Genomic DNA, 25788 nt, shown 5'->3' on the forward strand with positions numbered 1-25788 from the left:
AATTTTTAAACGTTAGTCAAATCAAATCACGTCACCCTTCAGCGGTTTCCATCGTACCTCGAATCAAATCCAAATTCCTTAGCGACCCTACTATTCTTTATGGTTGGGTTTGCAGCGCCTAGCTCAGGCGCGATCGCTACCAAGGCACCCGGTTTCACCGCTGAGGGAGCGCCTTCCCAAGGGGCAGAGGCGGGGTTTCTCGAGCTGGAGGAGGAGCCTTAGACCGAGTGAGAGGAGAGGCGGAGGGGGAGGTTTTCCGCGGAGGGTAAGCGAGGGGAGCAGGTCTGAAACAGGGCCGCGGACACGGCACGCTCCTGCGGGCCCCGCGGAGCTAGTGCCGCGGAGGTGAGCATCTTCCTCCGGGTTGGGGGGCGGGCTCTGCTCTCGCGGCAGTCCTAGGCTTCTCGCTGGGGTTGTTCCCACGGGACCCTGCGCCGAAGAGCGGAGGTGGCGGCCTCGGGGAGCCTGGGAGAGGCTGATGAAGGGGCCCGGCGGCCTGCCTCAGCCCTCCCTCAACCCCGCCTTCTCTCCCCTCCCCCAGGCCTCGGCCGGCGCCAGTGGTGAGAGCTCGCCGCATCCTCGGGGGCAGCCCGGCAGCGGCTGGCAGTGCAGCGAGAGAGTGGCCGACAGTGGGGATGCGAGGTACCGGCATTAGTCGTGGCCAAGTGGCCCTAGAGAGGGAGTAAAGACCGGGTCTTCGGCATTTCTCCCAGGGGTTCGAGGAACGCGGCCTCAGAGGAGGGGGAAGGTGAGGGGCTGGCAGGCAGGCTTCGCGGGTAACTACTAGGCGTCGTACATGTAGGTTTTGGTATCTAAATGGCACTACACACACACACATATTCATTTCGGGTAATTGCTTCTTAAAAACTTAACAATATGTCTTGTAGATCTTCCTATATCAGGGAATTTAAATTTATCTTATTTATAAACGGCTGCATTGTATGATTGTACTACAGTTTATTTAACCATTTCCCGATTGATGTACATTGGCTTGTTTCCCTTTTGGGGGAGGGAAGGGGCTATTGCAAGCAATGCTATAATGAATGGGCTTGTGTGTGTGTGTGTGTGTGTACATATATTTCATGTATGAGTATTTTTGTAGGAGAAATTCTTAGAAGAGTAATCGCTGGGTCAAAATGTATATGCGTTTTGAATTTTAATAGATCCGTCCAAATTGTCTCTTTCCAAAAGGCTATACTAATTTACACTGTTAAATGTTATGCGAGAGTGCCCATTTTTCCACAGTTGTGCCAACACGAATTATCATCAATCTTTGTAATTTTGGTTAATTTCAAGGACAAAAAATGTTATGTCATTGTTTTTATTTGCATTTCCCTGATTACTAGTGAAGTTGAACATATTTTTATTTATCCGATTACAAAACTAAATATCAATAGTCTGTAAACAGTAAGCATTTTGGAAATTTAATACGGCCCATTCGCAATAGCAAGAAAAACGAGTAAAAATACCTAGAAGTAAACTACAAAACTTTATTGAGGAATGTAATAAAAGAACATTTGCATACATGGAAAAGGGGATACCATGCTTCTGGATAAGAAGGCTCAGTTTTGTAGTGATGTCCTTTTTTCCTGTGTTGATTTATACGATTCATGCAATTTCAATAAATATACGAAGTGTTTGGAATTTAATATGATTCTAAAGTTCATCCGGAAAAAAAGATTGCTAAGAATAACCAAGAAAATATTTTAAAGATAAGGATGGGGTATTTGTACTACCAGCTGTTAAAATGTATTCTAAAGAAACAATGTATAAGTTAGAATAGACAGAATAATATATTACAATAGGAAAGCCCACAAATCGAGCCAAATTGGATTCCAAGATTTATTGGAGAAACATTGTTGGCTAGACGTGGAAAAACTGCCATATTAAAAGCTTCAAGCACGCACTCCCCCCCCCCCCCACCACCACTCCCCGCCAACTCCCCCTTGGAAGCTTGAATTTTCCAAAGAGGGCAGACCTCTTTGTTTGGAGAAAAGCACTTTATTGGATCTTTTGGCTATGCCAAGGTAAAGCCTCTGGAGTTAAAATTTGTGGCTTTGGAGCTAGAACTAACGATATGAGCTTTTAGTTAGATTAAGATGGATTCAGTAGCCTGCAGTGCGGCGAGGGAAAGAGTCTGAATATTATCTGTCTTAAATTTTTTTTTCTTATCTAATGGGCAAAAAATGTTATGTCATTGTTTGCATTTGCGTGCTTTATTGTGAGATTGAACGTCTTTTATGTTAGTCCAAAATAATAGGTGATTCGTGGAGGCAGGTAACAATAGATCTATTGCTCCTCTTCCAGAATGGAGTTGGTAATTGGTACAGCTCTGCTCGGAAGCGTGAGAATAAACAGGTTGACTTTTTAAATTTTCCTCAAGCACTAGGCTCTAGACACCTTAGATCGGGGGCGGAGGCAGTTTTCAGGACATGGCCGAGATTTGGCGCTGAGCTGTGTCATCGCGAGGTTTGGCAGCCAGCTCCGCAGTGGGTCGGAAACCTCGTGGTAGGCGAGATCCCTGCAGGACGGGAGGTTCCTCCCTTCCCCTGAAAACTCTCAGTCATTTTCATGGAGCTCCGCCTCTCTCCTTTTTAGCAGAGTTCCCTAAGTCTCGCGAGATCTCGGGTTTCCTAAAGGCGAGGCGCGAGCAGCATCCTGCGGTGAATTCGAAGGTCTCGCAGAGACGGAAACGTACTATCGCGATAGTTCTTAAGACGCATGCGGGAGACGGTGGCGGCAGGTTGGCTCCGCCCCTCGGTTCTTCGTGTGGTTGTGCGTCATTTGCTTTTTGCTTCGCGTAGGGTGAGAGTGGAGCCGTAGCGATTTCGGTTTTGGTGGGAGGAGGGGTCTGGGAAGGGCTGGGCTCTGGCTGTTCCCGTCGGGTCGAGGTTATCGCGGGATCGCGCGGAGGCGGCCGCGGTTCGGCTACAGACTGCAGTAGCCGCGGAGGCGGCGGCAGCGTCTTCGGCTCGTGCTGTACCTAGTTGGTGAGTTCTCGCGGGAGCGCGGTTACGTCCTCGTGGGATCCGTTGGCGGTGGCGGAGGTGGCTCGGGGTGGGGGGGGGGGGGCAGTGACTAGGGTCGGTCTGCTTGCTGTTAAGATGGCGGCGGAAGCTGATGTCTGTCCGGCCAGGACCCGGGAGTGAGGAGTTGGCCCTCGGCGTTTGTGACGCTTCTCAGGTTCCCGACGTTAAGCAGGTGACGATTGGCGAAAAGACGAGGTGCCAATAAGCCAAACCCGAGGCGAAGACCACCCCCTCTCTAGTAGGTTGAGGCGTCACCATTTCCCGGGCCTCAGCCTCGTGTGGGCCCGCCTTTACCCCACCAATCGGTCAACGCCTCCGTTGTCGCCGCTGCAGTGGGCGGGTTGGGAATGGTGGGGGGTAGGAGTCCTAGAGTTCGTTGGGGAGTAAGGTTGGGAGTTAGAGATTGGGCAGTGGGGGAGAGGGGACCATCCAACGACTGTTGGTTTCCTCCCACTACCTTTTTGTGGGCCCGATTTTCCACTCCTTCGGAAAAGGGGGGACAAATGAATCCTAGTTTTACTTGAGGTAGGCTCTACTTCCTCAACCCCCATGGTCTTTGAACTAAGGTATAGGAGGTCAAGCTTTGATGCCTCTGACATTCTTTCCCCATTCCCCCCTAATTCCACCGACCCATTGAATTTTTCTGTTCTACATGGATATTTGAGGCTCGTATTTAAGAGGGAAAGTCAAAGCTTTTCCTTGTCACCCCCTCCCCGGTCCTGCTAAAGCAGGGCTTAGCCCAGGTCCCCTAACCTGTCCCGTCCTCCCCCTTCCATCGGTCCCCTTGACACAGATGTTGACCAGAGACCCTTTCCTGCTCCCTGTATTTATTCCATCTTTGTGGATAGAATCATAGTAGCTTTCACGTTTTTTTGACCCTGATCGGAGCACAGGGCACTCATTTCTCCCAACTCTGCTGCTCAACCATTCTTAGGTGGAACAATGAATTGGGTTGATGGTTGGATCATTGCTGTCTTCGTGATTTCTTAGTTTTCGGGGCCGTTAGACCCCCCCCCCCCCCATCATAACACTCACTCCCCTCAAAAAAGGGATAAGATAACTTTTAAAGAGACTGTAGAGAATAACCCTCCAGTAAACCAACTTTTTGCCCTTTCTCACCCGCCATCCCCTTTGCAAACTTGGGAACCACCTCTTTTCCCTGTCTTGCTCTTGAGTTTCTGTGGCCTTTTGGTCTGGACATCTCTTTGCTGCTAACCACCTCTTACATGTTTCTCATGTAATCATTAAGGATTTCTTAATCCTTCTATTTCCATACCCCACCCCATGCTGTTTTCCTGGGAGCTGAATCCCCTAGGGAGAAAGTAGCCTCTTGTTAGGCTCCACAGCATTTACCCACCTCCATGTGCTAGAAAATAAAATAGCTTTGATAGATTATCTCTTGACAATCATTGCCCCATTCTACTCCCATCCCATTCCACAGTTACTTTAAACAATTCCCTATCATTTGTTTCCTTTTTAGATTACATGTCCAACATTGTTTTCTTTTAGCCCCAGTGTTGCCTGTATTGAGGAGATAGCAACATTCTCCACTCAAGGGAAGCAGCCTGGTATGGTAGAAACACTGTATGCTTTGGGTTCACATCAAACTTTGTGACCTTGGGGAAATTACTTTTCAGATTCTCAGTTTTTCATGTGCATAGTGGGAATAGTAGCTCTTAATAGTTGCTAGAATTAAGCAACTTATAAAGTGCCTGGATTATGATAGGTATACAGTAAATTGTGGTAACTTTTTCTTCGTGTAAGAATATGTTGGCAGATGCATCTGTTTCATATGGTAGTTTTATGACCTGGGAAAGAAGAGGCTTTTGTTTAAAGAAACAGTTAACGTTAATTTAGTATATTTCTAGAACTGTTTATTTTTGGTATATTGGTAGGCCAGTCCTATCATTTTTGTGTATTTTTCCCCCCTTGTAGGCCAAGCTTTTTATCTCCAATGGTTTATTATGTTTGAATGTGATTCCCACTTAAGTTGACCTTCTAGTCTAGGAATTTTAGTGCAGAATCACCATCCTGGAGTGACCACCAGCCATAATGTTCCTGTCAAGAACCACACCCAAGTGTTCTACCTTTTGAAAGGGATGTTTCATCCCTTGCCTACTCCCTTCTTGCACTCCTTCAAAGGTAGTCTGTCCTGTCATTCACCCTATGAAAGTAATGAAATTTGGTGCTGTACTTTTCACAGTAACAGAGAACTTCTGCTAGCTAGTTTTTAAGTGTTCAAATGCTTTTCCTCTGCCTCCTTTCTTTGGTCCTTCAGATCAGAGTGGTGGTGGTGGTTTGGTCACTAAGTCGTGTCCTACTCTTGTGACCCCGTGGGCTGTAGCCTGCCAGGCTCCTTTGTCCATGGGATTCTCCAGGCAAGAATACTGGAGTGGGTTGCCATTCCCTTATCAGAGTAGGGATCTGTTATTTGACCTTACCTGAGCAGGATAATTCTGAAAGGGTTTAGAAGTTTGGGGTACCAAGTTTATCAATTTCCAAAGTGAATTGCTGACAGTTCTTTAATACACTACCTCCTGTTGTGTGTTTGCTGGATTATATTTTCCAACACTAAATAGAAGTGACTATATTCAATTTGGATGTAGTTTTCCTTATTGTTTATATTTTAATTAGGCCAGTATTAAAATAAGTGCTTTTTACTAATTACCTTGGATGGATAATGGGGTTTGAAATACGATGGTGAAAAGTCTACATAGTATTAAAATTTTACCATAGGTAACCATCTAGTAATTAACTATACACAGACACTGATTTTGCGCTTTAGTGGGTGCTTTATTTAGTTTGAAGTGCTTTGGAAGTCATTTAATTTTCCCCGTTTTTCATTGGAGGACAAGAATGTGAAGAACCCATTGTTCTTGGGTCTGGGGCTTCCCTGATAGCTCAGTTGGTAAAGAATCCACCTGCCATGTAGGAGACCCCCGTTCGGTTCCTGAATGTGGAAGATCCACTGGAGAAGTGATAGGCTACCCACTCCAGTGTTCTTGGGCTTCCCTTGTGGCTCAGCTGGTAAAGAACCTGCCTGCAACGTGGGAGACCTGGGTTCGATCCCTGGGTTGGAAAGATCCCCTAGAGAAGGGAAAAGCTACCCACTCCAGTATTCTGGCCTGGAGAATTCCATGGGCTATAGTTCATGGGGTCACAAAGAGTTGGATACAACTGAGCGACTTTCACACACAGTGAGTCTAGCAGTGATCAGAAATTAAACCTCAATTTTACTTTTGTCATTTAGAACTAGAATAAATATGGGAATGATAATCTAGGTGTGACCTAAAAGGTTTAATTTATTCTAGGTTGATCTCTGAGAAGAGAGGAAGGAGTGGCAATACCAGTTAAAAACTTTGCTTAACATTCAGTGACAAAGTTCAACCTGAGTTTCCAGGGTGTTTATCATTTGTCTCCCAGTATGGCCAAAAAGCATGTGTGAAGGTGAAAAATAATTTATGTGTGCAATGTTTTTCACAAAAAGTTTAAAATTGTCTTAATGTCAGTTCTCAGCAAAGATAGAAAATTGTCTGTAAAATAATCAGTATCCCCTGTGCTTTCATTTGAATTGAGAGCAGAGTTTTTTCAGGAGTGCCGTCTAAATACCAGATTAGAAGAATTGCTTTAACTTTGGTTCTGAATTGTTGCTCCTCAAAGCAGTTCCTAAAAAATGCAACTTGATGTGTGAGAGCTGTTGCTTAAGAGGTAATAACTGTGATTATGTTTGAACATTGATATAATGGTTAGCTCCCCCACACCCTAATAAATGTTGTGTATCTCTCCCTCTGTTTTTGTTTTTGTTTTTTTTTTGTAGGTCCTCCGGTAGTCTGACCTGAGTGGGTTAGCACTCCAGAGGAACCAGCAGACCAACTTGGTCAGGAAGGTGCAGGAAGCTGTTGGAGCAGTGTTGGGATTTCCCACCAGGATGAGTATGATTGGCTGTGATTTTAGGTTAGTTTTTGTGGATCTTTGTGGGTAATGTTTGTGTTTTACTTCCTGGAATGGAGATGGTTGGGGTGTATGTGTTTCCATTCTGCAATTGAGCTACTTTGGTTTCTTCCATTGTCTGGATCTGATGTACTACTGGCTGTTTCTTGTGTTTAAGCGGATCTCATTACTAAATTAAAGTTTAAATGAATTCTATCTGTAAATGATTTTTTTAAATCACCCTAAGCATCATTCAAAAATAAAATTGCAAGTTATTACACCTAACCAATTCTTTTTGGAATTTTTCGAACACAGAAAAACTGGATAATATAATGATCCCCCATTACTGGCTTTAACAGTTACCAACTTGCAGCCATTCTTTTTCATCTATACTTCTACCCACTGTGGCCCCTTACAGCCTATCCCCTAGATTACTTTGAAATAAATCCCTGCTGTTGTTTTCTTTTTATTTGCAAAATATTTGTATTTAAGGGCTTCACTGCTATCTCAGTTGTTAGCGACCAGCCCCCACCCCTGTTCAGTTCCTGGGTTGGGAAGATCCGCTACAGAAGGGATCGGGCTACCCACTCCAGTATTCTTGGGCATCCCTTGTGGCTCAGCTGGTAAAAAACCTGCCTGCACTGTGGGAGACCTGGGTTCGATCCCTGGGTTGGGAAGATCCCCTGGAGAAGGGAAAGACTACTCATTCCAGTATTCTGGCCTAGAGACTTCCATGGACTGTATTTAAAACGTAAAAGGCTCTTTTAAACCTAACTTCAAAAGCATTACCACAACTCAAAAGTTACCTGATTTTCTAAAATGTCAAATATGAAACTAGTGTTCAAATTTTAGTTTGTTTGAATCAGGATCCAAAGAAAGTCCTTTTGTCACAAAGGGTGATTGATATATCTCTTAATCTATTTTAGTCTACATGTTCCCTCCCTTTTCTTTTCTTTCCCATTTATTTGTTGAAGAAATTGTCCTGTAGAGTTTCCCACCACATTTGGTGATTACATCCTCGGTGGTATCTGACCCATTCTTACTAGGTTAAAGACCCTGGAGGACCCCATTATAATGGAACAATGGCAGTAATCTCCTGTATCCCAGTTGGAGTTGATACTGCTGGCCTAGGCACTCTCCCAAAATAACTAGTCATGGATTCCTTTTTCTGTGGCAGAGTCTGATTTAATTGATATCTGACTTCAGTTCCATGTCTTGGCCCTGCTTTCTGCTCCATGTGAAAAGTAGGCCTCCTTGTGGAAGAAGCTAATGTTTCCTAGATAATGACCTGATTGTGCCTTTAGGGTTTTTCATCATGGTTTCAATTTCCTTAGGTGGTTTAGTTATCTGTATACTATCTTACAATGTTGCTACTTATTACTTTGATGTTAGTATCTCAGCTGCTCTGACCCATAACTTCTAAGCTATTAAGACTTAGTAATTAGTTCCTCTGGCTGTAATAGTTTTTGAAGTGGCAATACTAAACGATTTTTGAGAGCTTCCACTAACATCCTGATTTTTCAGCTGTTATACACAGCTGTAGTTTTCCTGTTATTTTTTTTTTTTTCATTTTATTCCTTCTGGAAATGCTGTTCCCCCAGCATAGAGGCCTTTAAACTGTTCATGTCTTTCCTTGTTTTGCATTGGCCATCATAAAATCTACGAAATGTCCCTTCCATGGTCAAAACCTGAGAATGGAACTTGGAAAGGAATGGAAACTAGAATGCTCCAGCCAGCCTTTGACTTAAGCACATGTCCAGGAAGAGCAAGGCCACTTGTGCTTACCTTTAAAACGAGTGCAGTTACGAGTTGAAGGGACAGAAAAGGTTTTCTGAGATATTGAGATGAAATATAATTGTGAATCACTGGTGCTGTGGTTCATGAGTTCAGGCTTTTTGGTTCTTTGTTCATTAATGGAGAAATCAGATCCTTAGTTGTAAAGTAACTAAGTATCAAAGAAGTGATTTTGGGGGAATTACAGTGAAATCCACTTGTTCAACAAAATAATTTGAGCACATTGTATATAGTGATTAAATATTTACCCTTGTTCTGAGTTTTCTGTAGCTAAGAAGTTTGAACAATATCCCTTAAACCTTTTAATCCTGAGTTTGTGAAACTAGGATAACTAGATTTTGTGGACAGAGCTTTGCACACAGTAGGCATTTAGATATTTGAATTGTTTCCAGAGTTACAAAGTTTACAATAGAAATTCTGTTTCTTTTACCTCCTTTTGTTGTGTGTTTTCAACCATGGATTCAAAGTATTTCTGAAATGCTAAAATTGGTTGCTTTGAAAACATTTGCCCTTCACATTACATGTTACCTCTCTTGCAGTTTGATTAAATTGTTAAAATCTGATGTGTAACTGTAACAATATTTGGCTACTTTACAAGGATCTCACTGCCTGTAAAGTTGATAGTCACAAGCAATTGGGTGTTTTGCTATATTGTTCTCTGACTCCTTTCCTCAATGACTGGTTGCCAGATGTTTCTATGTTAATGTCTGGGATAACTCAGCTCAGAAGATTCTTTGGAAGCCCTCTCATTTGATGTGTCATAGAGGTTGAGTTGCTAAAACTTGATGTACTTGTTGACCAGCTTGGCTATAGAAATACTTTTAGTTAGTGAAGGAGTGGTTCTCTCTGAGTAAAAAACAACTGTAGGTGTTCTTTGAGCTGTTAACTCGAGTATTTTCAATTTTAGTTCTCCTGAAAAGTTGGCAGTGGTGACATAGGTTGGTTCTAGAATGTGAAAATTGGAATTTCTTTCAGCTTCTTATTAATGTCTCTTTAAATGGAGATTGATATTGTAGATTGATTTAGTTTGGATTACTGACTGGACTAGGTGAATTTGAAAATTGTTTTTCAGCTCTACGATTCTGATGGTATCATCTTAGATGGTGAGAGGAAGCAGTTTCTCCTTTTCATTAATCTTCAAGTAGTGACTAAAAGATACTAGGAGTAGAGATGCAAATTATTCTGGAATGACTTTTTAGTATAATTTAGATTTTAAAGATTGGTAAGTGTGAACATATTGCCATGAATTTATGTACCATCTTTAGCATATCACAGATTTTAAGTCCTTGTAATTAGGTACCAGAGATAATTGCCCTGGAAATGCTTGGGTATATTGTAGTTTGTGGCTGCTTATATTTTGGAACACGTTTGGAAGATTGCTTTGATGATTACCTTATTTGCTACAATTGTTTTCTTGTTTTCCTGTCTTTATAGAGGTGTATTTCTCCTGGTCTTTTTTTTTTTTTTTTTTTTCTGGCCACACCACGAGGCTCACAGGATCTTAGTTCCCCTAGCCAGGGAACCTGGGCCCTTGGTAGTGAAAGTACAGAGTCGTAACCACTGGACCACCAGGAAATTCCCATCTTCTGGTCTTTGCCTTTTTTTTTTTAAACTTCCACTACTAATTTTTTATTACTGCATTCTGCTGATTGAGTTTTAATAGGTGGAAAGGTCTTTCAGCACAGTGATTAGGAACCCAGACTCCTGGATTCAAGTTCTGACTCCATTTCTTACTAGCTGAAGTTTAGCTAAGTTACTGCATATAAAGTTCATAGAACAGTGGTTCAGAATCACCTAGAGGGCTTGCTAAAACACGGATTGCTGGGCCCCACCCCCGGAGTTTTTGATTCTGTAGGTCTGGGGTGGGGGCAATATTTTGCATTTCAGACAAGTTCCCAAGAAGATGGTGGTATTGATGGTCAGTGAACAAATGGGATAGAACAGTGCTTGGCAACAGGTGTTAACTTTTTTTCAGAGTTGCTTTCCCAGTCCCTCAGTAAAACACTTGACTCTTCAGTGCTGATTAGTATTGCCTTCAGCTTAGAGCAGATTTGGAATCCTTCATTGCAGAGGTTCTCAAAATGTGGTCCCCAGATCAGCATCAGCATCACCATCTGGGAACTTGTCAGAAATGCGGACTCTCAGGCTCCAGCCCAGTTTTGTTTTAAAAGTGTGTTTTGACTTAATTGAGATGTCTTAGACTTTTATTAATAGCTTTATTGAGGTATAATTCACATACCATATAATTCATCCATTTAAAGTATGTTGTTGTTTAGTCACTAAGTCATGTCCGACTCTTTGCAACGCCATGGACAGTAGCCCACCAGGCTCCCCTTCCTTAGCAACCACTAATCTATTTTATGTCTCTGCTGATGCTGCTGCTAAGTCACTTCAGTTGTGTCCGACTCTCTGCCACCCCGTAGACTGCAGCCCACCAGGCTTCCCCGTCCCTGGGATTCTCCAGGCAAGAACACTGGAATGGGTTGCCATTTCCTTCTCCAGTGCATGAAAGTGAAAAGTGAAAGTAAAGTCGCTCAGTCGTGTCCGACTCTAGCGACCCCATGGACTGCAGCCTACCAGGCTCCTCCGTCCATGGGATTTTCTAGGCAAAAGTACTGGAGTGGGGTGCCATTGCCTTCTCCATTTTATGTCTCTAGATTTGCCTATTCTGGGCACTCATACAAAATGGAATAATAGCATATGTAAGCTTTAATGTGATTAAAGTCTTTTCCCTTTATTGTGAAAAATAAAAAACAAATATGGAGAACCGCCTCAAAACAAATTTATGGTTTAATAAATTATCTTAAAGTGCTTTTGTTACTACCACCCAAGTCAAGAAATAAAATTTTGCTTTTCACCCATAGAAGCCTCTCCATGTGCCCATCCCCATCACAGCATCCTTCCTCAGTCTGGAAAATAACTGCTATTCTGACTTCATAATGGTCACTTCTTTGCATTCTTTTATAGTTTTAATCATACAGGTGAGTGTCCCTGGACAGTGTGATTTACTTTGTCCATTTTTTAAAACTCAAGTTTGTCTTGTCAAGAAGTATCTGTATCTTCTCTTTCTCCTTTTTCTTTATGCTTTCTATTAAAGAACTCAGGCCATTTGACCTGTAGAATTTCCCACAGACTGAAATTTATTGACTGCATACTTAGTATAGTTCAGCATGTTCTGTCCTCTGTATTTCATATTAACAGCCACTGCTGCCCAAAGCTTAGATTCTTTGTTAATTCATTGGGAGTTGCAAAATGGTGTTTTTAACTCTCTCATTTTGTTTTCATATGTTGGCTGGGGTAATTTATATAAGAAAGGCAAAATAAATGCTCGGTTTTTAAATGTTTTTCTGGCAATTTAACTAGTTCTGTCCCTTTGGACAAGTTAACTTAATAACCTATCAGTTGCTCTATCTGGGGAAAATACCTTATTTGTGAGTTTTAAATGTGAGAATACAAGGTATAGGTGGTTATATGGTAATTTATTTAACATACTATTTCACTTAATTCCTCTAACAGCTCAAAGATGTGCAGTCATGGTGGTGAACTCATGGTCAGTAAGCAAAGCCTATCTGGATCCTTCAGGCCTGTGGTTAAGGAGGAATGATATTTGTTCTTTGATCATTTGGAGGCTAAATCTCTGGTCAGTGATAACTGAATTTTCCATCAGAGTAGTTTTTCACATTGCCAAGCCTTTGGAGTCCCATTCGTACCCTCTGGAGGGTCTTACCCAGTTCTGTGGTAATGTGCAATACATTGATTGCCCTCATCTCCCACCCTCCAGCTACACAGCCCCCTACTGTTTTAGTTTGTTCAAGGTTCTGCTGTAACCTTAGTAACTCATGAGTCTTCTAATGGTCATCACTGTTAACATAGTTGAGTAGCACTTTTACCATTTCATATATTATATAGAAAACAGTATATGGCACATAGTAAGTGCTCAATAAACTAGAAACCATTGTTGACTTCTTTGTTGTTATTGTTGTTAATATTCTTCTTTTTCTCTCTCACATCTTAACTTCTCTTCAGTTCAACAAACATTCACTGAGTGTTTCTAAGTACAAGGAGCTGGGAACATAAGATGAATGGGGAGTTAATCTCTGCCCTTGAGAAACTTACAGTCCAGTTTAGGACTGTATGTGAAATCATGTTTAAAGTTCTTAGGATTTACCTTTGTGTTATCATTTCTTTCTTTGCTTTATCTGTGAATGTCTATTGTTTTTTCAAAACCCTCCTTACCTCTGTATCCCTTCCCAGCCTTTGAAACTGCTGATAGGTGAGGAAGCCTACAATTGTGTTCTATGAATACAGGCTAATATCAAGAAAACCTTTGGGCCAAGATTAGATTTCAAAGTGACATATGTGTTTGATACTACAATATCAGTTTATGGTCTTTAGATGAACCTACACCAGCATTTGTCTTATTGCTTTAACTATCTTCATTTTGCCTTTTCCCTCTGCTTCCCTTCCCTGTACCACCCCCAAGATGTTTGCTACATAAAGAAAGAGGCTCCTATACACAGTGATATATCAAGTATGTAAACAGACAGCTTCATATAAACTAGGTTTTGAGTGGGCCTAGGGTTTATCACTAAATTTTCATTCTTATCTATAAAATGGTATTCATAAAGCCTGCCTCGTAGATTGCTGTGAGCATTAAAGTGAGATGATGTATTTTAAAATGTTTTATAGAGTACCCTACAAAGGTAAGACCATTATAATTTATGTAAATACTTAATACCTATGTTACTTGGGGCAAATTACATCATCACTGAACTAGTTTCCTCACCCTTTACATCCTTTACATTCACTGAACAAATATTTGAGAACATACTCAAATTTGAGTAGTTTGAGCAGTGCCAGGTACTAGGAATACAGAGATGAGCAACTGGAGAATGGAGGGCAGCATGGTTTATAGGGGAGGGAGACTTACAAATCATACTCAAAGGAATCAGTATAATAACATGTATAATAACATGAGTGAGCAGAATGTGCTATAACAGTTTATAGGAAGGCATCAGAAAATATCACACAGAATTTTGTTAGTGTTAAACAAGATACATGAAAAGTATATCAACTCAAAAATGCTATACAAATGAAATTAGTTAAATGTATTCCAAATGAACCAGTACCCTCAACCATTATTTCATTTTCTCATTACTTGTACTTTAGATGTATTTATGGGTCTTAGTTGGTGGCATGTGGGATCTAGCTTTTCCTAACCAGAAATGGAACCCGGGCCCCCTGCATTGGGAGCTTGGGGTCTTAGCCACTGGAGCACCAGGGAAGCCCATTTACGAGCTTTTCCAGGATGTTATATACTCCTATTGTAGAGTACCCTGAAAGTAATACTTTCATCTAAAAGAATTTTTTCTTACCCTCTCTATCATTTTCTAGTTTCTATTGCTAAATTAATTTAGGAAAAACTGGAAAATGTGTTCTTATTTTGGGAAAAGATTCCTATTCCCACAGTGATACTCAGTCACCTTAACATTTTGGTTGGTTTGTTCCCATCTTAATGATAGAATAACATTTTAAAAATAAATCCAGTAGAAAACTGTTGTTGTTTGCTCACTAAGTCATGTCTGACTCTTTGCGATCCCATGGACTGCAGCATATCGGACACCTCTATCCTTCGTTATCTCCTGGAGTTTGCTCAAATTCGTGTGCATTGAATCTGTGATGCTATCTAATCATCTCATTCTTTGCTGCCCTCTTCTCCTGCTTTCAGTCTTTGCCAGAATCAGGATCTTTTTCAGTTAGTTGGCTCTTCGTATCAGGTGGCCAAAGTATTGGACCTTCAGTTTCAGCATCAGTCCTTCCAATGAATATTCAGGGTTGATTTCCTTTAGGATTGATTGGTTTGATCTCCTTGAAGTCCAGCTGACTCTCAGGAGTCTTCTTCAGCACCACAGTTGGAAAGCATCAATTCTTTGCCACTCAGCCTTCTTTATGATCCAACTCTCAACTTCCATATATGACTACTGGAAAAACCATAGCTTAGTTACAGGCTTTTCCTAGAGTAGGAGCTAAAAATGTCTAGTAACAAGAAAGGATATTCAAACTAAATGTCAGAAATACAAAGTAAAATAGTATCTTTTTGAAACCATTAGATTGGCAAAAAAATAATTTGGTAATATCAAATCATGGCAAAAACATAGGGACGAATCTGGTCTGAAATACTGCCCACAAGTGGTCCAAATTAATACAACTATTTTGGAGATAAACTTGGGCAAGCTGCATGATAACATATATACTATGTGAGGGCTTCCCTGGTGGCTCAGATGGTAAAGAATCTGCCTGCCATGTGAGAGACCCAGGTTCAATCCCCAGGTCAAGAAAAGAATGGCTACCCACTCTTATTATTCTTGCCTAAAGAATTCCATGGGTAGAGGAGCCTGGTGGGCTATATATATATAGTTCATGGAGTCACAAAGAGTCAGACACAGCTGAGCAACTAACACTTTCACGTCACTTCATATACTGTGTGATGCTGTTTAGTGTATATGTATATGTGTGTATATATATATATATAAAAATATAAAACTGGAGTAAGTTGATGAGTTTATTTGGGAGAAATGATCAGGGAATTTGAGCTTTTTTTTTTGTTTTGTAATGTTCACATTCCTGTTTATAAGAAATTGTAAATATCCTGAACAGTATCAAGAATAATTAGGCAAAAACTTTTTTCTACCTTCTCCCTCCCAAATTGATCACTTTTAACATTTATTTTTGCTTCAAGTCTTTGGGGGCAGGTGGTAATAATACTTTATTTAACCCAGCATTCTACTTCTCCTTGCAGTTATTACCATGAATTGCTTGATGTTTTTAATACTGTGAGAGTGGTATAAATTACTGATGTAAGTGGAAGTTTCAAAAACTATGTGGTGTCCACCCAGCAATCTGTTATTGCTTGTATAATAAATTAACATACTGCTTTAGAGTTGCAAAATGATTTACTAAGAATTCTTTGGGAATGAAACTTTAGTTATTTTTGAGTGATGTTCTTCATGATTATAGAAGTATACATGGCTTATTGTTGGAAAGTATGGATAAGTACAGAAATCTCCCCAAATCCTACCATTCAGAGAGAAATACTATTAACATGTTGTACACAGTTCATTTTTCCAAGGCTTTTCTTTATGCCCGTGTAACATGCCCATATATTTTTTTCAAAATCAGTCTTTTAAGACATTATTACCTTCCTTCCAACTTTTCATTATGGGTTTCAAACATAAAAATGCTGAAAGAAGAACACAATGACCATTTGTGTATCCCCACTTACATCCAACAGTTGTTAAGAATTTGCCATATTTGATTCATATGTACCTAAACATGTTTTAATTTTTCTGAAGCATATGAAATAAGAATGACACATCATCCTTAAGTCCTTCAGCAGGCGTGTCTTAAGAATAAGTACCTACAAACCACATAGCTGTTATCACACCTAGGGAATTTGTTCTTTTTGTTAATGTAATCTAATATTCAGTCCATATTGAAATTTCCTCAGTTCCCAAATTTTTTTGGCTGTTTCTCCAAACCAGTATAGACATGGTATTTAAAATTTTGATTTCCACCTAATAAATTGATCACTGTTCCCTGTTATTTTATACTACTGTAATTTTTAAAAATATTTATTTATGTGACTATACTTAGCTTTGCTATCTGGGATCTAGTGCCCTAACAAGGGATGGAACCTGGGCCCCCTGCATTAGGAGTGCAGAGTCTTAGCCTGGACCACCAGGAAAGTCTCTTCTATAATGTGTTTAATGGCTACATTGTATTCTATTGAATGTGTGACTTATAATTTTATAACCAATTCCCTATGTTCAAACCTTTAAGTCCTAGTTTTTCACAATATCAGTGCTTTCTGGCACACAGTAGGCATTTGGTAAATAAGTATTGAAGGAAGGAAGGAAGCATAGGAGCATCCTAAAGAGAAATCTTTGTGACATACATGTTTATTTCTCAAGAAATTTCTAAAACGAATGCAAAAGTGTAACAAGACTTTTGATACTTGTGGCCAAATTACCTTTAGACATACTATCCTGCTTTATTCACTGTGGTATGTTTAGCGTATAATACATGTTGATTTACAATATAACAACACCTCAGGGTAAGCCTTGATATGTTAGTCCAAGAGAAGAACATAAACCTGGATATATCCAGTATCATTGCTATAGATGCCTCTCTCCCTATACCTGTGTGTGTGTGTGTTAGTCACTGAGTCGTGTCCAACTCTTTGCGACCCCATGGACTGTAGCCCACCAGGCTCCTCTGTCCATGAAATTCTCCAGGCAAGAATACTGCAGTGGGTAGCCATTTCCTTCTCCAGGGGATCTTCCTAATCCAGGGATCAAACCCAGGTCTCTCACATTGCAGGCACATTCTTTATTGTCTGAACTATCAGAGAAGGCCCCCCCCCCCCCGACCCCGCCTTATACCTGTATAACTGCTGCCATATTTTGCAGAGGCTAGGCCAGCTTAGAGTGCCTTGCAGTCTGTTGACCTAATCTGGGGTTCCAATTCCCTGCCTCTTAAATTTTGTTACCTATCTCCATGAGGGCAACCTTAAAAGGAAATATAATCTGGAGAAGTACAGATGTCACTTGAATACACCCCTGTTACATAAAGCATTTTGGGCTTCCCTGGTGGCTCAGACAATAAAGCGTCTGCCTGCAATGTGGGAGACCCGGGTTCGATTCCTGGGTTGGGAAGATCCCCTGGAGAAGGAGATGGCAATCCACTCCAGCACTCTTGCCTGGAAAATCCTGTGGACGGAGGAGCCTGATAGGCTACAGTACATGGGGTAGCAAAGAGTCGGACACGACTGAGCGACTCCACTTTCATGTAAAGCATTTTAGATTTTTGCTTTTTAAAAGTAAAGCTGGGCTGTCTGCATGGGTGAACTCAGATATCTACCTCTAGCAGAACAAATTACCAGTGGCTTTTAAAATGGTAGTCTTCTCCATGTCCAACAGAACATTTGAATACGACCCTAATATTTGATATTATCCATATCAAACTTCTTATTTTATAGCCACAGATTTTGGGGAGAAGACTTGCCCAAGGTAATATGGCTGCTTAGTGGTAGAGTTGGCCATTGAACCCAAGCTATCTGGCCTGATATGTTTCCACTGTGCTATATCTTTCCTTAAAACTGAATTTATCTCTGTTTCTAAATACACCAGTAGGTGTATCCACAGAAGTGCAAAATAAGTGGCCCCATTCCTATAAGAAAGTTAACCCCCAAATTGGGGGAAATTTAAGGGAGTAGAAAAGTAAATGAGAAAGTCAGAAGTCCAAACAAAGTTCTGTTTCTTTTGCCCTTTGCCTATGGTGGTTTCTTTTCAACATGAGGTCAATTTGGAGATTTTTCATGAATCAATTCGATTTGGTTGCATATTTAGTTGCATATTCAATGATTTCATGCATATTTATGCATGCTGTAAATCTATACTGTGACTAAACTTTCTGTTTGCAAAACTTTCAAATTAAAGTGGTTTTCTACGCTCATCTTTTTCCCTTCCATTTCAGCAGTTTTTAATTAGAAAATTAATTTGTTTGCTGTATAAAAAAGATTCAAACAGAATAAACATTTCAGTTATGAATAGTACCCCACCCCACAAATGAGTCTCCTTTATATCCGTTACAATATTTATGTATATATTATTTCATACCTCTTAACATTTACATACTATGTTTGTCCATTTACGTACTATGCATATTTTTATATGTTAGAACATATGGCTGGACTCCACTTTTTTTTCATGGTTGCATTGCATCCCACAACATTATTCTGCTATAATTTCATCATTTCCTATTGTTGAGCCTTGAAAATAGATTCATTCTGGGTTAAAGGGTGGTACTTATTTAATTTTTTTGATAGGTACTGCCAAAATGACCTCCAGAAAGGCTGTATTGAATTGCCATTTCCACTGAAGTGTTTGTGAGTGTCCTTTTCTCCACCTACATTTGCCAAAACAAGATACTGGTTTTTTTAATTTTAACCAGTTTTTAAGTGAGAAATTGCATGTCCTTGCTTTGATTAGCTTTATTGTAGTTACTAATAAGGATAAGCAAATGGTTATAATCTCTGAAAATTGCAAGTTCCCTTTGGCTTGGTTTTCAGATTATTTGTCTTAGTGAGTTTTGAGAGTTCTTTGTTAGAAGTATTAACCCTTTTCCTGTTGCAGAAAATATGTTTATGGTTTAGAATTTTTATATAGTCAAATTCTTTTCTTTATGGTTTCTAGGTTGTACCTCTTGGGAGGTCATTTCTTTGCCAGGATTACAGGAATATTTCCCTGCATTATTTAATACTTTTTAATTTGACAGTTTAATTTGACCAAGTAGAAAACTGAGTTAGTTACTTTTTGCTCTTTAGGTTTTGAGAATAATTCAGGTTCTCCATCTTTAATACTTTTAACATTTGTCTTGAACTTAGGGCACAGTGTTATAAATAATTTGTTCTTTTAAGCATATAAAAGAATCTTTGTTCCTTCTAAATTCATTTAAAATAATTCAAAATAGTTGAGATACATTTAAAATTGTTGATTCTTAAGTGGCATGGCTCCAACGTCAGTAGACCATTTAACCTTTGGAAAACTATAACTAACTTGAGAATGAGACCTGGAGCTTCCTAATCTTGTCATCAAAGTTGAGTTTATGTGACTTAAGGCTAACAATATGGAGATTAATAAATAATTTATGTTCTTCATATGCAGATAACATGTACAAAGGCTAAGGAAAAAGCACTTTTTTTGGCTCTTGATCCTCTGTGATCCAGCATAAGATCGCTGTCCTTAGATTAATCTGGAGCTAAAAGAAAAAGAAGATATTACAGTTTACTCTTTGCCAGGCACTATCCTATATTAAAAAGCAGAGACATTACTTTGCCAGCAAAGGTCCGTCTAATCAAGGCTATGGTTTTTCTAGTAGTCATGTATGGATGTGAGAGTTGGACTGTGAAGAAAGCTGGGCACCGAATAATTGATGCTTTTGAACTGTGGTGTTGGAGAAGACTCTTGAGAGTCCCTTGGACTGCAAGGAGATCCAACTAGTCCATTCTAAAGGAGATCAGTCCTGGGTGTTCTTTGGAAGGAATGATGCTAAAGCTGAAACTCCAGTACTTTGGCCACCTCATGCAAAGAGTTGACTCATTGGAAAAGCCTCTGATGCTGGGAGGGATTGGGGGCAGGATGAGAAGGGGACAACAGAGGATGAGATGGCTGGATGGCATCACCGACTCCATGGGTGTGAGTTTGAGTGAACTCCGGAAGTTGGTGATGGACGGGGAGGCCTGGCATGCTGCAGTTCATGGGGTCGCAAAGAGTCGGACACGACTGAGCAACTGAACTGAACTGAACTGAATCCTATAAGATAGACTGTGTTGTTTACAGAGGTTACTGACTTAAAGAGTTAGTGACTTGTCTGAAATTATATAGCTGCTGCTGCTAAGTCACATCAGTCGTGTCTGACTCTTTGTGATCCCACAGACGGCAGCCCACCAGGCTCCTGTCCCTGGGATTCTCCAGGCAAGAATACTGGAGTGGGTTTCCTTCACAGTCTCCTGGAGTTGGCTCAAACTCAAGTCCATTGAGTTGTTGATGCCACCCGACCATCATCCTCTGTCTGCCCCTTCTCCCGCCCTCAGTGTTTCCCAGCATCAGAATCTTTATTCTAATGAGTCAGCCCTTCGCGTCAGGTGGCCAAAGTATTGGAGCTTCAGCTTCAGTCCTTCCAATGAATATTCAGGACTGATTTCCTTTAAGATTGATTGGTTTGATCTCCTTGCAGTCCAAAGGACTCTCAAGAGCCTTCTCCAACACCACAGTTCAAAAGTATGAATTCTTCCGCGCTCAGCTTTCTTGATGGTCCAACTCTCACATCCATACGTGACTATTGGAAAAACCATAGCTTTGATTAGACGGACCTTTGTCGGCAAAGTAATGTTTCTGCTTTTTAATATGCTGTCTAGGTTTGTCATAGTTTTTTTTTCCCAAGGAGTAAGCATCTTTTAATTTCATGGCTGCAGTCACCATCTGGAGTGACTTTAGAGCCCAAGAAAATAAAGTCTCTCAATGTTTCCATTGTTTCCCCATCTATTTGCCGTGAAGTGATGGGACCGGATGCCATGATCTTCATTTTTTGAATGTTGAGTTTTAAGCCAGCTTTTTCACTCTCCTCTTTCACTGTCATTAAGAGGCTCTTCAGTTCCTTTTCACTTTTCTGCCATAAGGATGAAGTCATCTGCATATCTGAAGTTATTGATATTTCTCCTGGCAGTCTTGATTCCAAGCTTGTGTTTCATTCAGCCTGGCGTTTTGCATGATGTACTCTGCATATAAGTTAAATAAGCAGGGTGACAATATACAGCCTTGATTCACTCCTTTCCCAATTCAGAACCAGTCCGTTGTTCTATGTCTGGTTCTAACTGTTGCTTATTGACCTGCATAGATTTCTCAGGAGGCAGGTAAGATGGTCTGGTATTCCTGTCTCTTTAAGAATTTTCTGTGGTTTGTTGTGATCCACACAGTCCAAGGCTCTGGCATAGTCAATAAAGCAGAAGTAGGTGTTTTTCTGGAATTCTCTTGCTTTTTCAGTGATCTAATGGATGTTGGCAATTTGATCTCTGGTTCTTCTGCCTTTTCGAAATCCAGCTTGAACATCTGGAAGTTCTCAGTTGACATACTGTTGAAGCCTGGCTTGGAGAATTTTGAGCATTACTTTGCTAGTGTGTGAGATGAGTGTAATTGTACGGTAGTTTGAGCACTCTTTGGCATTGCCGTTCTTTGAAATTGGAATGAAAACTGACCTCTTCCAGTCCTATGGCCCACTTGACCTTGCATTCCAGCATGTCTGGCTCTAGGTGAGTGATCATATAGCATACAGTAGCAGATAGATACATTACTAAGTTCTCTCCCCCTTATATACATATCTTTTTTTCAGAATATTTTAAAGCCTTAAAACCTAGCTTTTATTTTTATTAAACAAAAGAAGTCTGCTCTGGTGGACAGGGGCATGCTCAGTAAATCTTTAATCCAGTTGTCTGCTGATGGGTGGGACTGTGCTGCCTTGCTGTTAGTTGTTTGGCCTTAGGTAACCCAGTCTTTGAAAGTCTACAGGCTCAATGTTAGAGCTACTGGAAACCTCCAAAAAAGGCTTATGCCAACCCAGGCTTCCCAGGACTGCTACTGCCAGGGGCCCTGTCCCGGTGAAAGGACACTTCCAATCCACGCCTCCAGGGGAAACTGTCAAACACTCACAGGCAGGTCTGGATCAGTCTCTTGAGGTGTCACTGTAGTCAGCAAAAACAAGACCTGGAGCTGACTGTGGCTCAGATCATGAGCTCCTTATTGCTTAAGGAGCAAAATTCAGGCTTAAATTGAAGAAAGTAGGGAAAATCACTACACCATTCAGGTATGACCTAAATCAAATCCCTTATGGTTATACAGTGGAGGTGACAAGTAGATTTCAATGGATTAGATCTGGTAGACAGACTGTATGAAAAACTATGGATGGAGGTTCATAATGTTGTGAGGAGGCTGTGACCAAAACCATCCCCAAGAAAAAGAAATGCAACAAGGCAAAGTGGTTGTCTGAGAAGGCCTTACAGATATCTGAGGAGAGAAGTGAAAAGCAAAGGAGAAAGGGAAAGATATATGTATCTGAATGCAGAGTTTCAGAGAATAGCAAGGAGAGATAAGACCTTCTTAAATGAATAATGCAAAGAAATAGAAGAAAACAGTAGAATGGGAAAGACTAGAGCTTTCTTCAAGAAAATTGGAGATACCAGTGGAACATTTCATGGAAAGATGGATACAGTAAAGGACAGAAACGGTAAGGACCTGACAGAAACTGAAGAGACTAAGAAGAGGTGGCAAGAATACACAGAAGAACTATACAAAAAAGGTATTAATGACCAGGATAATCACAGTGGTGTGATCACTCCCCTAGAGCCAGACATCCTGGAGTGTGAAGTCAAGTGGGCCTTAGGAAGCATTCCTATGAACAAAGCTAGTGGAGGTGATGGAGTTCCAACTGAGCTATTTAAAATCCTAAAAGATGATGCCGTTAAAGTGCTGTGCACAATATGCCACCAAATTTGGAAAATTCAGCAGTGGCTACAGGACTGGAAAAGGTCAATTTTCATTCCAATCCCAAAGAAAGGTAATGCCAAAGAATGTTCAAACTACTGCACAATTGCACTCATGTCACATGCTAGCAAGGTAATGCTCAAAATACTTCAAGCTAGACTGAGCAGTACGTGAACTGAGAACTTGCAGACGTACAATCTGGATTTAGAAAAGGCAGAGGAACCAGAGGTCAAATTGTCAACATCCGTTGGGTCATAGCAAAAGCAAGGAAATTCCAGAAAAATATCTGTTTCATTGACTATCACAACAAACTGTGGAAAATTCTTAAAGAGTTGGAAATTCCAGACCACCTTACCTGCCTCCTGAGAAATCTGTATTCAGGTCAAGAAGCATGTTAGAACCAGACATGGAACAACAGACTGATTCAGAATTGGGAAAGGAGTACTTCAAGGCTGTAATAATATACAGCCTGCTTATTTAACTTCTATGCAGAGAACATCATGCAAAATGCCGGGCTGGATGAAGCAAAAGCTGAAATCAAGATTGGCGGGAGAAATATCAACCTCAGATATGCAGCTGATTCTCTCATGGCAGAATGCGAAGAGGAACTAAAGAGCCTCTTGATAAAGGTGAAAGAGAAGAGTGAAAAACCTGGCTTAAAACTCAACATTTAAAAAATGAAGATCATGGCATCTGGTCTTATTATGTCATGGCAAATAGATGGGGGAAAAGTGGAAACAGTGACAGATTTTATTTTCTTGGGCTCCAAAATCACTGTGAACCTTGACTGCAGCCACAAAATTTTAAAACAGACACATGCTCCCTGGAAGAATAACTATGACAAACCTAGACAGTGTATTAAAAAGCAGAGACATCACTTTGCTGACAAAGGTCCATCTTGTCAAAGCTATGGTTCTTCCAGTAGTCATGTAGATATGTGAGATTTGGACCATCAAGAAGGCTGAGCACTGAAGAATTGATGCTTTCGAATTGTGGTGCTGGAGAAGACTCTTGAGAGTCCTTTGGACAGCAAGGAGATCAAACCAGTCAATTCTAAAGAGAATCAACCCTGAATGTTCATTGGAAGGACTGATGCTGAACCCAAAGCTCCAATACTTTGCCACCTGATGTGAAGAGCCGACTCATTGAGTTCTATAAATTGGTTATCTTAGTTGCAAATGTCACAAAAAGAGTTTAAAGTGATTTGAATTTTTTAGCTTCATTTAACATTTACTGGGTAGTCGTTCATTCGTTATTAATCTACTAAGTGACAGGTCCTATGCTGGCAACAGGAATGCAAAAATGAATACACAAAGTCCCACTGATGCAAAACTCACTCTAGTAGGTAAGTCTATTCCACAATTTGCTGTTGATTAGTTAAGTTGTGTCCGACTCTTTTGTGACTCCATGGACAGTAGCCCACCAGGATTCTCTATCTATGGGATTTCCCAGGCAGGAATACTGGAGTGGGTTGCCATTTCTTTCTCCAGGAGATCTTCCCGACCTAGGGATTGAACACATGTCTCCTGCATTGGCAGGTGGATTCTTTACCACTGAGCCACCAGGGAAGCCCAACCCTAGTGGGGAAACTGGCATGTAAATAGAGGTGTGTTGATTGAGGGTATGTGCAGGATACAATGGGGACACAAAGGAGAGTAATTAGTTTTTCTCTGGGGAAGGGGATATCTGAAAAGGCTTGACAAAGGAGGTGACATTTAAGCTGAACTCTGGGAGTATATGTAGGGAGCAGCCATTTTAGCAGAGAGAATAATTTGAGTCAAGGTATCAAAAGTCTTGAATAGTGGCCAAACTGTAAAAACTTGACGTGATTAAAGCATGTGGGGAGCCAAGAGGAATATTATGTAATGTCATGGCCCTGGTAAGAGAGGTAAGCAGGGACTGGGTCCTAGAGGTCTTAGATACTGGTCAGGTAAGGAGTTTACACTTGATGATGTAGGTAGATTTTGAGTTTAAGGAAGACTGCTCTGGGAGCAATTTGGAGGATGAAATGGGAGGATCTAGCAGGATAAAGTCTTAATTTAAAATATTTCTGATTTATGAGATTTTCAAACATATACAAAGTGTGAAAATAGTATTAAATCCCCATGTACCTGTTACCCTGCTTCAACAGTTGTTAGTATAGGACTGTACTTATTTGTATCCCGCTCCCTATTATTTTAAAAGCAAATTCCTAAATGAATTACAGATTGGAAAAGCATAATTAATAATATATAACAAAGTTAATAAAGGGCTCTCAAATCTGGCTATGTGGCCAGATTGCATACACAGCTTGAAAAACAAAGTTCCTACATCATATTTGTTGAGTCAGAGTATTTGTATAGGCAGATATTTTTAGTTTTACTAAATAAGTATCAGTAGATATTGTGCAGCTAGGGTTGAGAACTACAGATTTTAAAGATATTTTTAAATTTGACTTCTGATGTGTTTTCCTGAACTCACTGAATGCTGCCTGTGGTTCTTCTGGGTGAAGTTCATCTATTAGATAGTGGCAGGCTTTTGTGTGTTTTAAGTTGTTAACAATTCAGTAGAGAGTATTAGTTTAAAGGCTGATGTCTTAATTTTTTATTAAAGGTAGGCCAGGCTGAAAAAGTACTTCCATCTTTGAAATTGAATGTGATGAGATAGGGGATAATCAGTCTTTGTTATAATTGATCTTTTGTACCAAATTCAGCGACAAGTAAGGAAGGGAATGGGAGACTGAGTCTCTTCCCTTTCCTCCTTAATAAGCATAACTTTTATTCAGGCAGTGCTGTTATGTTCTTTTTTTCCCTCTAGGAATGCTAGGAAGGGAGGGCTCCTTGGCATGCTGCCATTTCCTGTCTACTGGCAAAACTGATTTACAACTTTGGCAGACCCTATTTTGTTGCATAAATTCTTTTGATGCCAGTTTATCTTTTTCTGAGTAATTAGGAGTAATG

The 25788-nt window shown here is 40.5% G+C and overlaps 1 protein-coding gene across 12 annotated transcripts in view; it reads left to right on the forward strand.

Moving 5' to 3' along the window:
- The first annotated feature begins 244 nt into the window (after nt 1-244).
- HUWE1 (HECT, UBA and WWE domain containing 1, E3 ubiquitin protein ligase) overlaps nt 245-25788 on the forward strand; it is a 157333-nt gene continuing 131789 nt past the window's right edge. For 7 of the 12 annotated variants that reach the window (XM_027533172.1, XM_027533183.1, XM_027533180.1 and 4 more), the window contains exons 1-3: nt 245-345; nt 542-642; nt 6847-6983. The gene's annotated coding sequence lies outside the window, so the exon portion shown is untranslated. Of the gene's footprint in view, nt 346-541; nt 643-666; nt 749-2702; nt 2991-3104; nt 3202-6166; nt 6738-6846; nt 6984-11617; nt 11735-25788 lie in introns of those variants that run through there. The other 5 variants (XM_027533176.1, XM_027533174.1, XM_027533175.1 and 2 more) reach the window with 5 other exon arrangements.

The sequence above is a fragment of the Bos indicus x Bos taurus genome, chromosome X (assembly GCF_003369695.1).
Source record: "Bos indicus x Bos taurus breed Angus x Brahman F1 hybrid chromosome X, Bos_hybrid_MaternalHap_v2.0, whole genome shotgun sequence".
NCBI classification, from domain to species: domain Eukaryota; kingdom Metazoa; phylum Chordata; class Mammalia; order Artiodactyla; family Bovidae; genus Bos; species Bos indicus x Bos taurus.